The 14,346-nt window shown below is 22.8% G+C and overlaps 1 protein-coding gene across 1 annotated transcript in view; it reads right to left on the bottom strand.

Annotated features, from left to right (window-relative positions):
* LOC129610472 (facilitated trehalose transporter Tret1-2 homolog) overlaps positions 1-7,437 on the bottom strand; it is an 81,008-nt gene extending 73,571 nt beyond the window's left edge. The window contains exon 1 of the mRNA XM_055523078.1: positions 7,119-7,437. The gene's annotated coding sequence lies outside the window, so the exon portion shown is untranslated. The remainder of the gene's footprint in view (positions 1-7,118) is intronic.
* Between the last annotated feature and the right edge of the window lie 6,909 nt (positions 7,438-14,346).

Raw genomic sequence — 14,346 nt, 5'->3', positions numbered from 1 at the left:
GATTAGATTATCGATATTAAAGATTCTTCAATTGAAAAAACAATTTTAAAATTCACTTAAACAAAATTTTTAGCTTAGAGAAAATTAAATTTTAAGAAGAGTAATCACAAAATTCAAGCTATATGGTGGTATCTTAATAAACAATATCTAAATTTAATAAACAAAACAGAATGGTTTTATGGACTTAAAGGAGCCCAAATCTTTAATTCAATTACAGAATCATAAACTATATTACTCTCAAATTTAAATTTCATACAATTCTAAAGCTCACCTTATATTTTTAAAATATTTTTTTGGAAAATTCTTATATTGATCTTACAATAATATTATAACAAATAACCTTTATGAATAAAATAAGAAACTAAAATTTTAAATCACCACTATTACATAATCAGATATGAAATTCAGTAAGTTTTTATATAAAATATGTTATAATTATTCATTTGTTTCGGAAATAGTCCTTAAGAAACTAAATCACTTTTAAGAAAAAACTCCTTCCATAAATTTAATTACGATGAAATCAATGTGAATCGATATTGTAAACTGGCAAAAAAAAACTAAAATTCTTTTTTAATAAAATTTCTCAAGAAACTTCAAAACAAACTTCAATATTACGAAACAATTCTAATTGAAAAGGATATCAACAAAAATAAGAATATAAAAGAGAAAACAAACAAAAGCAAAAAAATACTCACATCTTTTTTCAAATACACATATACAAACAAAAACTGCTGTTCCCCTTTTTTCATTCGGATGTTACAAATACAACGAAAATATGGACCACGTGTTTTTTTTTTTAAATTTAGTAAAAGGATAAACAAGAAATCTGGTATATAATCAATTTCTCTTATATTATATAAAAGGCCCTTTAATTAAAGGAAACAAAGTATTTTCTCTTTAACATCCTTGTACAAATTTGTTAGTGTGTTTGTTAATTCAAATACAATTGATGACATACATATGCATGTGCATAGACCTATAGTATAATTGTGTATTAAATTTTATGCTAATCACGTTTCTATACAAAGGTTAATTTTTAAAATTTTAAAGTACAGGATTAAAAGTAAGACAGCGTAGCGTTATGATTATTCAAATTAAAATTATAAATTATGATTACAAATTTTATTTTTAATATTTTATTACGTTCCATACACTCTTGGTGGGCCATTTATGACTTTGAAAGATTTGAGTGTAATTTATGAACTTCTAAAACAAAGTGACTGAATGGTGATTAAATTTTGTATATTTCTCGAAGAGTGAGATATTTAACAAGAAAGCATTGAGATGGGAAGTGGGAACCTTTATTTCATATTGTTTACAAAAATTGACGTTGACTTTCTGTTATTGTTGTACTTCATTTTTTGCTCCCATTTGTTTCTTGCTTAAAATTTTTTTTTGAAAATGATAAAATTCTCTTAAAATAATCGTTGGTTAACGTTTCTCTTTTGGAAATAAGAATATTTAAGAATTTCCATTTGTTCTTTTATAATCTGGAATTTCGAGTTTCTTTGTTATTCTATTAAAATTTTCTAAAATAAATTAGAGAAACCAGTGTATTCTTATTTGATATTTATATTTCACCAATTAAAAGGATTAATTGGGATTCAAATAAAAGCAATAATTTTATTAAAATTTCTGGCATATTAAATATCTGGCCCACCCTACATATTTACCTCTAAAACCTTATGTAAATATAGATACAGATTTAATTTTTTTATATTCTATACGTAATACTCGTATGCTGGATAATGTTTTTATCACTTTCAATGCTGCTTAGTTTCTTATACAATGAAATGACGAAAAACGTGATCTAAATCACATTCCCTTTCGATTTAACTATAAAATAAATTATTTGTAAATCAAATAGTGTATACGTACGAACGTTTATAAGGACATTGGATACCTCGTTTCTATGCACATTTTTAAGATGAAATCAGCTCGTGTGTGTAACAAAATATAAATAAAAAAAAATACACAAGCGTATTTTCAAATTTTTCTAAGTAAATACATTTGTGTATTTGCGTGTGTGTGTGCAATTAATATTTACTTCGCAATAAATTGAAGAGAACACGAGTTTCTTTTTTTTAAAATAAAAGTAAATTTGAATTTGATTGAAAATTTGATTTTATTTTTTGTATTTTTTATTTAAAACAAGATTTTAAAGTAATAAAATTTAATTAAGTATAAAATTAAATTATTATTCTATTACGTATTTAACTGTAATTTAAATTGGAATTTGTTATTTTAAGTACCCATACATAGATGAAATAAATTTTTGGAAATTCCTTTGTAATTGAGAATTTTAAGAGAAAATGAAAAGCTCTTTGAAGTTAGAATTTATTTAATTTGTAATTTGAAGGCTATTAAATTTGATAAAGGCTATACATCAACTATTAATTAACAGGACAAAATAATTAAAGGTCAACACATGGTGGCATTGATGAAATTAAAATAAATTTTTATTGCAATTGAATAATTAATTGAATTTCTTAAATTTTAATATGATTTTGTGAATAATATTAAACAGTTAATTTCAGAATTCTCATAAACTGCTCAAAATCCAGATTAAACATTTAGGAATGCTTATAAATTAAAAGGGTAATATTATGTCCGATGCCTTATGCCTTTCTCAAAATCATAATATTAAGAATTTATAGAGGAAAAAAAATTAAAAATTACTCAATCTTAAAGTCGGTCTTAAATTTTAAATATTTAAATTCCATGACTTAATTGACGATCTGTTTGTTATTAGCGATTATAACGCTATAAACCAATTTTATAAGTCATGTTACATTTCTTTTTCTTTAATAAGGGTAAAGACTGGACTAAAATTTAATTTAAAGAATTGTATTTTAGCAAAACAATGTACACAATGGGGAAATGAAATTGTGATTGCTGGTTTACTTCAATTCACCTGGTAACTTGCTAACATTAAGAGGTTAATGTAGAAATTTAGAATTCTTGAATTATGGCAGACAAGCTAGATGAAAATTTATTTTTAAACAAAAATTTTTTGTATTAAATCATATTCATTCTTACCTTCAGTTTAAATTTAAAAAATGTAAAAATAAATTCATGTGAAATTCACTTTTTTTTTTTGAAAAACTTATTAAAAATTGCAAAAAATTTTCTGCAAACCAAAATAAAATTTAAATTTTCTACACTAAATTAAGTAATCAAGTATAAAAATTTTTAAAATTTACTATAAAATTTTTAAGTCCAAATGATAGTCGTAATAATTTAGACTATTCCGGAATTTTTTAGATTTAAAATTCGAATTTGTATGGTAATTTGCAATAAAATTTAAAATTTTATTTAATTGCATAAACTTAAAAGTCTTTTTTATCAAGTACGAGTAAAACACACATAAAAATTTCAATTTTACAAATATGGGAATAATATCTTAAAATTTTATTAAAATCGACCTACCTACCCACAATTGTGTCATTTTTTGAACATCAGGCAAAAAAAAAGTGTTTAATTTGAAATCCAAATCAATAAAAAATTAAAACAAAATTTTATATTTCAAATTTAAATGGCTAATTTTAAAATTATTTAATTTGAAAAATGACAATCTGACCCACTTGTTATTATTTTTTCCTTGCAATAAAATACTAAGGCTATAATTAGTACAAATAAGGTACAAAAAATTCAAGTATAAAAAATTTCTTCAAATCATAAAATACTTATCTACATAAACAGTAGATAAACATAAAAATTTTTTTTTTATTTTATTTTGATATTTTAGATTAAAAAATATTTTACTTTATCATTTCATTGTTATTTTATTGTTACGTCATTAAATGTCATTAAACAAAATCATTTATTATCCTTTTATCAAAATTTATTTTTATGATCACCGCATTGAATAATATTGAATTGCACACGGACACACATACATACATAAATAAAAATTTGACAAAGTTCGAAATTATCTAATCAATAAAAGTTAATCTAAATCAATAACTTATTTCAAATATAATTTTTACTTTAATCGCATAAGATTTTTATGTACATTTTAAGTAGTAATTTTAGTCTTAGCCATAATGCCCATATATAATAAATAACACTGGAATTTGGTAAATCAAAAGTTAATAGACAGTAATAATTGTCGATTTCTGTGAGCATTTCATTCGATTTAATTATTCATAAGTAAAAGTGATTCTTCAAAAAATGAACCGGAATGACGTCTAATATTAAGCCAACAATTGGAATATTAACCAAGATCAAATATTCAAAATTTTGACTCAAATTTCAAACTCATGTTACTATGATAAGTGTTTTCTTTTTTGTCCCAAGTTGAAAATTTCAATTTTGATCAAATTACAAATTAATTGGCTCCAATTCCTGTAGTTATGACACTCTTTATCGTGTATGTAAAAAAATTTTTTCTTCAAATTTTTTGCTTTTGTCAAAAAAAATCCAGCAATCAGCCCAAATTCTCAAGTCCTAAAATCTAAATATCAAAAAATTTAAATCTTTAATTAAAGATCAAAAGCAAATCAGTTCATACCCAAATTTTATAAATATTATCAAAAAATACTTTGATAGAATTGTAACTTGCTCCATGATTTAATCTCGAATATTTAAAAGCAGACTAATTTGACTTTACCTTTCAAAATAGAGAATGGATAACCCGCTATAATAATTTTAATAAGTCAATATAACTTTTATGGCAACAATAAACTTTTAAATTTAAATTCCACTTTTAAATAAATTCATTAATAAATTTAGTAATTAAAACAAGCTTCCCATATATACTAAACATTATGTACAATTACAGAATATTTTTAAACAAATTTGGTATTTATTTTTTATTTAAATTTGAAAATAATCAATTTAAAATCATAAAATTAAACTAAAAATATATAGAAATCAATTAATTGCATTGAATTTGATCAATAAAAATTAGGTATATAAAATAAAAGACTCTACCGATATATAATGGTCAAGTATAACATTAAAGTACATGCTACCATAATGTAAACGGTAAAATCAAAATATATTCGAGTTTAATCAGTCAAATAATGTTATAAAACTTATAATTTGCGTAATAATAATAAAATTTTTACATATATACATATACACTATCACTCATAAGACCTCAACAAAAATTCATATGATATCCAAAAATTATCCGATACATTTTAATATTTAACAAGTTTTTATTTTATTACCTATATAGTAAATACAAGAGATAGTACAAGAGCTATTTAACTACTATAATTAGTAAATTTTAGCCCACATGCTTTTTGTGTTATAAAATTTTGGGAATCGAATTTTTTTGTTAAAGAAACTTTTTTGCAAATTTGAAAAACCAATATTTGCAAATATTTATACATAATATGTATGTATGTATATGTATAAAATTAAAAATAATTAAGAATTTTTTAAGATTATTAAGCAGTAATTAATTTGGAATTTCCTAATAGTCTCGTTGAAATGCAAATTATTAAATTAACTTGAAAAATATATAAAAATTCTGATTTCTTTAACAAAATACAAACGCAATGAAATTAAACAATAAAAATAAAGGTCAGTAATTTTTTAAAATATTAAAAATATTCTAATACTATGAATCATTGAATTACATTGAATTTATTAAAACATGTTTTTTAAAATTTTAATCACGTCCAATAAAATTAATTTAGAAATTTTTTTTTGAATTAAAATTAAAAAATAATTTAGTATGTATTGCTTGGGTGAATTAATTATAATATGTATATGTATATGTACGAATGTTATGGTTCCATATTAAAATTCTTCAAATATACACACACCCTATAACACATACAGAATAGGGTATCAAATACATAATAAGATATTCTAATTCTTATCTCTACTTTATTTATGTCAAAAATATTAAAAGATCTACATTGGAAAACGTAAGTTTTAACTTTTAAAATTTTTTTCTGAATTTTTTACATAAAATTTGGTGTAATTTAATTAATTATTAATTTATTGTCTGTCTAACTAAAAATATAGAAAAAATTTCTAAAAAATTTTGGTCAAAAATATTTAATATATATTATGTATATAAACCACTAGAAGTACCATAAAAGATTTATTAGTTTACTTCATAAAACACAATTATATTCACTCATATTTTATTAGTCGCGTTGTTTGAAATGTTGGGTTGTTATTCAAAAATTTTTGTAATTTTCTGAATAAAATCAATTTTGAAATTTAAATTTCGATATTGGAAAACAATATACTTGTACTTTTCAATAATTTCCCATCACTTGAAATGACGCGACTAACATACTCGTATTATGGGTGATTATCAAGAAAATTATGATTTTATTTGACCAAAATAATCATGATAAATTCCTTACAAAATCTACTTCCCTTTAACCGTATAACGAATCAAACTCCTAAGCATATACAATATGCATTTTGGACAAAATTTTAGTTCCATCTGTTATAATCTTTATATAGATAATTCCTGAATAATTCCCGACTATATCGAAAATAGTATTAATATACAGTGAAATCTTTATATAATATACTTTTTAAATCTTTATACAACAACAATATTGTTGCCATTTAGCGAACAATTTATTTGACAATAGCTTTTATTTTTTTTTTTGGGTTGGGATACTCTCAGTGTATAACAAAATCTTAAAATTTACTAACAAAACTTGTGCAGATATTGAGTAGTGCGTTCATTATATAGAGATTCTAGTGTAATTATTTTATTTGAAAGTAACAATAGCATCTCTTAAAATATTTTAAAAATTGAAATTTCAAATTTATTATAAAAAAATACTGATATTAAATAATTTTATTAATTATTTTCAAAAAAAAATTTTTTAATATTTTGATTTTCAATTTCATTGCTAATTTTAGCACAAACATTTTTCCAAAAATCTTTTATAAAAAATTAAAAACAAAAAATTCAAATACAATAACAAAAGGATGTTGAAATTTTATTTTTAATTTTTCAAGTATAACAAAAAAAAAAAAAATGATTTCGGCAAATTTTTATTTTTCTTTGCAATTTTGTTTTCCACTGCTCTTCATTTTGTTTATAAATAAATTTGAATATTTTATGGAAATTTTAATTTTTATTTTTAATTTTTAATTTGTTTTTTCGAAAAATAAATTTTTTAACTTACGTTTTTGCTTTCGTTTTAATTCCAATGTGATTTAATTTTCTTTTTAATTATAATTATGGTTTTTCTCCAAAAAAATTTCTCTGTAAATATTTATGAAAATTTATATTTAAAAATTACAATCGTATGTTTGGACTTTCAATAAAAAGTTATTGAAAAAAAAGACCAATAAAAACAATTTAAATGAATGAATTTAAAAACTTTTTCCAGTAAAAACAATAAAAAAAAAACACAACACTTGATTTTTCCGTTTTTCTTTTTCTATCTTTTTTTTTTAAATAATGATTTTTCCCCCGATTCTTTACGATACTACCGCGAAGACGAATCTGAATCAACTGTGCGAAAATGTCTGATAGAGCTACTTTTTTACTCGTTTTTGAAAATAAAAAAAAAAAATTAGCTTTTTTTTTCTTGATTTTATTTTTATGCTTTTTAAATATTCTTTCTTTACGCGCTTGGGACTTCCAAAGAGTATAATTTATTATTATGGTAGTTTTAGTTTTTTAGTTTATTATTAAAATTTATTTGTATACAATATTCAATATTTTTTTTTTTATTTATTCTATTTATTCGATTTGAGGCTCATAAGTATAACAATAATTGTATATGAAATGAGTGATTTTGTGAGTGTTGGAAATATTGTTATTCATTATCTTTATATTATTTTATTCTCCTATATAGATACATCAAATGCCAAAAAAAAAAAATTGAAGAATGTAGAAGAAAAGTGGTTATATACTTGGTCCTTACAAAAAAAATAAAATTTTTATTTTAATTTTACGCGAAATTTAATTGTTTTTCAATTAGGATTAAGAAATTGAACTCGTATTATTCCTTTAAATTAATAAATTTCAGTAAAAATTTAAATTTGAAAAATTGGTATTCGAAATCAATTAAATATTGCTAAATCATGACACAATTTGGAAAAAAAACATTTAAAATATTCCTGATTAATACCTTAAACTTCCTGTGCTCGCCGATTTTGTTAATTTAATCTATTAAATTTCATCAATATTCTTTATTTTATGTGTTGATAGACACAACAATATATACATCCTCTATAAATACCGGAATGTAAAACTTTACTATGCAATTATACCTACAAAATTTGTTGCAGACAGAAAGTGAACTTTTTTAAAAAATTATATCATGCTATAAAATTATATCATGATATAATTTATGTTTTATCTTTGAAATGCAACATCTCTTGTTTACTCTTTTGTTGTAGAAAAATTTTTTATTAATCTTATAGAATTTTATTGTAGTACAATAACTAAATTATCCCATACTATATTTCTTAAAGCTTTTCATTACTAGAAATAGGAATACAATTTAATTTAATTAATAAACAATAACTTGAAATTCAATAAAGTATAGCCCATCTTCTATTTAATATTTTATTCAGGATAATTCATTTTTTTTTTCTTAATTTTGTCAAATACAAAAGCAGCTGGAACAAGAACAATTTTTATATACAAAATATTTTGTATATATTTAGGATTTACAAAGCAGAGTTACAAACCATAATAAGCATAAATTTTTATTACATGTACTTTTTTAAAGAATTAAAAAAATTGCATAAGTACAGGATGTTTTTTTTTATTAATTCAAAAATTAAGTTGTTATTTGGAAAAAAGACTGTCCTTTTACATGACACAACAAAATTGAAGAGTAATATTCGGTATTTTAAACTTTTCAAAATCAAACAAAGTATATTCAAACAATAATTATAGAATATTTTTAAGTATATACATTATCAATTAAAAATTAAGAATTTCATTCTATATAATAACCTAATTTTCTAAAATTAATATCTAATAAAACATTTGGTTTGATTTCACATTTTGCTATAATATAGTACAAATTGTAATTTTTATAAATTATTTAGTCATATTTTTAGATTTACATTGAACGCATTGGTAACTCTTTGAATTGTTAAATCTATTTAATTGGACTTTTTAAATATGAGTTCATTATAAAATACTCGTATATGCATATGAATAACACTTTATTAAAATATCAATATAGGTGCACATTGCACTTACACAAAAAGTGTTGTGTGTCAAATGAAATTATTATTCCAAAGATTATTGAATGCATAATGATAATTCAAAACTGAATAACTCACTAACAATAAGCTATAAAAATAATCGAGTTCGTAAATAATCTGCCTTTAAACTCTATTGAATGATTTTTTTACAAACGGGAATAAAAAACAAAGTAGGAACATTATTGTGGGTATATGTAGTGACGTAAATCTATTTAATATAATATTTTATTTTTTATTTTTTGTTTAATTGATTAACTCAACTGATATCATCTTGTATTTCCATTTTTTCAAATCATTTCCATTTATTTATTTACATTTTTTATAAGTAAGTAAATATATATAAATAAAAAATTATGTTAGAAATCTTTACAGACTGATAATAACATCAAAACAAAATCCAGTGAGTTTTTTTTTCCTATGCTGGCCTCGTATATAAAAAAACTCTAATAAATTAATCTAAAATAAAAATAAATGCTATAAAAAGACATAAAAATTTTATTTTATTTTACAATTATTCTCAAATTAAGCTAAATTAATTCAATTAAATTACCACTTAAAATTTATATGGAAACACTTGCAATGGAATCATTGAATTTTGAAAATTTTAAATTTACAATATATTAAATATTGAAAGTAAGTGTATAAATGTAGAACAAAAACTAGTACAAATTTTGTATATTTAAAGTTTTAATATCTTAACAAAATATGTGATACATGTATTCCAATTAATTAAATTTAATTTTCAATTTAATCAACATATTCCGCTGATATTCCTAATCTATTATCACTTTCATATGATCCAATAATATTATTTTCATTTTTATTTTTATTAATTGGTGCACAAACAAAATTATATGGTAATAATTGCAATTTGTTATAATTTTCCTCATAACAACTATAACATATTTTTTTATTTAATTGATTCATTTTCTTATCAATAGAACAATCAAATGTCGTCGAAAATTCATCAGTATATTTTAATATATTTAAAAATATTTGAATTGATTTATTATTATCTGTTTTACATTGCTGTTGCATTGCTAATATAAAATATAATTTAGCATAATTAACATTAAAACTTTTTGCAAAATTTTCATATTTATTATCATAATCAAATATGATCCAATTTTGAAAATTTAAATAAGATATTTTTAAAGCAGCAAATTCATTTATAAATCTAATTAAATCTGTTACATTATTATAAGTTTTAATATTTAAATTATCATCATTATTTTCATTATCATTAAAATTATTCATTACAAATTGATTATTAATAGCACAATCACTTGAAAATTTATCATATTTGCTCCAATGACTATAATAAAATGTGTCACCTCTTTCAAATAAATTCTTAAAATGATTTATAGTATTGAAAGTCAAATAATTTAATAATAATTTATCAACAGTATAATCTATAATATATTTATAGTATTTTTCACTGTGATATAGTAAATTATTAAAAAATGTATTTTGAAGACGATCAATTAAAATAGGATTTTTAATTAATGGCAAATTATATTGAAGTTTTAATGAAGTAGCTCTTAATATATTTAACAAATTCATATTTTCATCAATGTAAAATTTTTTATAAAAATTTTCATAGAAATTCTTTGTTTTCTTATTACTTTTAAATAATATTTTGTAATTATTAATGAATTCCCTTGTTTCACTAACTCTTCTATCAATATATTTATAAATTAAATTAAATTTTAATAGATTTTCCATTTTCTTCAGAAATAACTGAAAATCATCTAAATATTTTTGAAAAAGACTTAAATCAATATTTTCCCATGAATTACGTAATATAACCGGCAAATATATATAATTTACATCAATACATTTGAAATTTTCTATAAGAACTTTAAAATCTAATATAAAATAATTAAATAATATTTGCTTATCAGTTTCTATAAACAATTTAATTACATTCTTTGTTAAATGATAATTTTCAATAATAATATCAATTTCATTAAATTCATTTTGATTAATACCAGATATTTTTGAAATTCCTTTAAAATATTCATGCCAAGGAAATTCTGATATTAATGATTTTAAACCATTTAATCCACCAATTTTAATTGAATTTTTATCATAATCCATATAATTATAATTTTCAAATAATATTTTTAATTTATCACAAAATTCTATTATTCCATTTAATTTTTCATCACTATTAAAATTACATTCTATATATGATGTATAATGAATACGATCAAATGTTTGAAGAACTAATTGATGTTCATCATGATTTACATCAATTTTCATAATTTTAGATATTTGACTGAACATTCCTAATAAGTAAGCAATTGTTTCTAATGACACTGTATCATTTTTTTCATTATCAAGCATCAATTCTAATGTTGAAATTGGTTTAAATTCTTCAGGTATTAATTCGTCAACTATATCATTAAATGTATAATTATGTTGACATAGTGTATATAATTTTTTTAAATTCTCATCAATTGAATCCGCCTTATGATATTTATTGTTCTGGTAGCTGCTATTACCGAAAAATTTGTTTATTATTTCTTGAAAATTTAAATTATTGTCATATCCTGAACTTAATGGAGAATATTTGTCATTCGTTAAATTTCCACAAGCATATTGTTGAAAATCCTCGCAAGGATCAACATTTATATCTAAATTAGAATTTATATCTTCTAATAATTCCTTAGCGGTATATATTTCCTCATTACAACCCATTGAATATACGATTAAAAACAGTATATATGAAATAATTGTAATCACGATCATTTTTCTTTTTTTTTCTATTTTTTGTATAAAATTATTTTAAAATAAATAAAGATGTTGATCCTACAAATGAAAATTATTGACTAAATGTACATAAGAGAATAAAATTAAATCTCTCAAACGTCTAATGTTGTTACGGGTTTTTTTTTCGTTTTTGTTGTGCTTGTTTTGTATACAATAAAACTGCTATAGTAAATTCTTGAAACAAAATTTTATTTATACGTCATTATAATTAATTTTATATATTTATATAGAATATCATCAGTAGTCCTAGCGCCAATGTCCACCCGACCGTCATGGTCTGCATATGTTAGGTGGCTAAATTTCGTTAAGCTTTAGATTTGGCTGTTAATGTAAGTGCACTGAATAAACACTATTTTAATAAGACTGTTGTCTTGATTCATTATATGTTTTACAGCTTAAGGAAGATTTCGAGAGCAGCGCACCGTTTACTAGACTGAAAGTGGAAAATAAGCGAATTACAAACATTGTGAATTTGGTAAAAAGGAATACAATTAAACAACGTAGGAGACAGCTTTAAGAAAGGACGTTGTGTTGGAGGTTTGGGGATCATAAGCTTGGATAAATTTTTTTAGCTTTTTTTCTAATAGGGAATACTTTTTATTTGAAGGTGTTAATGGATTATGGAATTTTGTTCGCTGATATTCCATTTCTTTCTGCAGGATCACTACGAAATGGAAAAGAAGCAGCTTTCGAAAACCAAACCCGTAAGTTAATCCATTATGCCATCCTTCAATGAAATTTGTAGTTTTTGGAATTCCCTCTAAGACTGATTGTCTATGATTCCAAAAACTGGAAGGAAAAGGCCTGTAGACATAAACGTTTTGTGGAAATACTTTGCAAACCTTTTGCAGGCAAGTTGCCTTGCAAACTCTTCGGAAACTGCCTCATATCCCTTTTTAACGTCACCTAGAGGCAGCATTGATAGTGCAAAGAACATTTTAATGTTCTTGTGAAATTGAGGGTCTTTTTTATATTTGGTCTTCAAAAAGAGTCTTTGAAGATACTTCATTATTGCTTGCTTGAAATGGAAGAAGCAAGCTAGTATTCGGCTTTGTGGGAAAATAGTTTTAAAACTATACACTGCCGCATGCTCGATATTTAGTAACATAACCCGACTTCTATTACTTAATTTTAATTTTTCTTTTATTATTTCAAAAAATTTATTGTATATTTCAACCGTATTACCAGTTAGCAGCCCAAAAACTGCCGCATGTGCTGCATAATATCGTTTTTTACAAATTGCAGCACATACAATTGGCAAAACTGTTGGGGAGCAACCGCGAACGTCCCGTCTGCCATTCAAATATCGGCTGACTCTAAGCCGACACCCATCTCTTTATGGGCAAAAATAAGAATGCTATTTCCTTCCGACATACCTGAATCATATAAAATATACGGGACGTGACATCCATAATGACCTGCACATAAGAAAAAAATTATTTTCAATATGATTATATTATAATATAATGTTTAATATGACATTTTTATTATGGCCTCTTCGACCACCGCGTCATGCATTTGAAAATTGTGGGCATGGTTATGGTCGGCCCCTTTTTTAATTGCCCCATTTTCAAAGACATTTATAAATGCAGGGCATTTTTTCTTGTGGAAAGCCCTGTATTTATATGTGTCATAATAAAAAGTATTTCTGAAAAAGAAAATTTGCATTATCCTGATGTACCAAATATAACTACTACTCATACCTTTTAAATATGAAGTCATATTCTTCGCCTGCGTTTAGTGGTTGCCTTGATTAACTAAAAATATATGTTAAATAAATTAATATATAATTTATATATAGAAGTAAAGAAAAATGCTTATACTTGTGGCACTGGAAGTTCCTGCTACAGGAGATAGAGATGTCATTCTAAAAGAAATAAAAAAAATAGAATTCAATTGGATTTAAATTTAAAATATAAAAATAAAATAATAATTAATTTTCGCACATATCTTTTTGACACGCTTTACCTACCAAAATGCTTATAGGGAAAACTGGCACATATGGGGAGTTTTTAAAATTTTTTATTTCTCTTTCGGTGTTGAGACCAAAATATATCTATTAATAAGTAATTCGACTCCCCGTTTACATCACACTAATGCAATCCTCACCAATATTTGTATACAAAAAATTCCCTTAGCTAAAAGAGTTAAGCAGTATACCTTCTAATTTTCATTTTTATCCACATAAGAATTTTTGGGAGAGGGAAAAAGTACGCAATAGATGTCTACCTGTTTTTTTATAATGTATTTTTAAAAGCGGGAGTTATTTATTTTTCCCTATATAAAGTATAGGAAAAAATATCAAGAATTTTAAAAGCGGGAGTCTTATTTTTGTATTCATGTTACAAAAGCGAAGCGGTTAAAAAAGTGTTTAAATGAATCGGTAATGATTATATTTCATAAAGT

This window comes from Condylostylus longicornis, unplaced genomic scaffold (assembly GCF_029603195.1).
Source record: "Condylostylus longicornis isolate FDR11 unplaced genomic scaffold, ASM2960319v2 ptg000044l, whole genome shotgun sequence".
NCBI lineage: Eukaryota > Metazoa > Arthropoda > Insecta > Diptera > Dolichopodidae > Condylostylus > Condylostylus longicornis.
The sequence above is the reverse complement of the archived record's forward strand: the minus strand, read 5'-3'. Positions and strand labels throughout refer to the sequence as shown.